The sequence below is a fragment of the Penaeus monodon genome, chromosome 23 (assembly GCF_015228065.2).
Source record: "Penaeus monodon isolate SGIC_2016 chromosome 23, NSTDA_Pmon_1, whole genome shotgun sequence".
In the NCBI taxonomy this organism is placed as follows: Eukaryota; Metazoa; Arthropoda; class Malacostraca; order Decapoda; family Penaeidae; genus Penaeus; species Penaeus monodon.
In genome coordinates this window covers 33,614,933-33,615,783 of record NC_051408.1, presented here as the reverse complement: position 1 = coordinate 33,615,783, position 851 = coordinate 33,614,933, and positions in this window count along the sequence as shown.

The window sequence follows — 851 nt, the reverse complement described above, 5'->3', positions numbered from 1 at the left end:
AAAAGTTTGCGCTCCATGAAACTGTGACTGTGGCCATTCGGTCATTTAGCAGAACAGTCTCTTAGTCAAACTTGCATATCGCGTTTGACTTCATCTCTGAAACATTTTCGAATCAGTAAGCATAATCGACAGCAAAAAAAAAGAGAAAGAAATGCAGACACCGGATTTGAAAGCGACACAGAGATACGTAAAAATCGCATTGCAACTTATAACAATTTACTTTAAACAATCAGTCCCTCATGCCATTAGTCATGAATCGCAGTGGTACCATAAATAAACAATCGGTATGAGGTAAAAGCATAATGAAGCAACAAGCAGAACGTTCGCACACTCACCCCGGGCCACCGCACGATCTCAACTGACTCTGAAGGCGCTCACCCTGCCGGCCTTGAGCGCGAGAAGTTCCAGGATTGCTGGAACCATCATGTCATGGTTCGGTACCATTAACCTCAATCGTCTGTATATCGTGCCTGGGGGTTGTCTTGCGTACGGCGAAAGTAGTAGTAAATATTACTTATTTTAATATTTTACTTGAATTTTTTTGCGAAGATCAAAGTTTAAAGTTTAAAAAGTTTCTAATGCCTTATGCCCATAGCTGAGTTGGGTTCTGTCTAATTATTAGATTATATTATCGGATGACAATATAATATTATTGGCTTTAGGTCTGCATGCTATGCCGGCTGATGCTGCCAACCAAGAGGCCCAGAAGAATGCTTTGCTATACAAGAGACGAGGTACTATCCTTATGGCCTTGACGCGAGCGAGTAGGGAAACGGTAGGTGTATACGTTGTCAGTGATCCCTTTTGGTCGAATTAGCTCTTGCAGGCAATTGGCACCGGCAGTGTTTTCG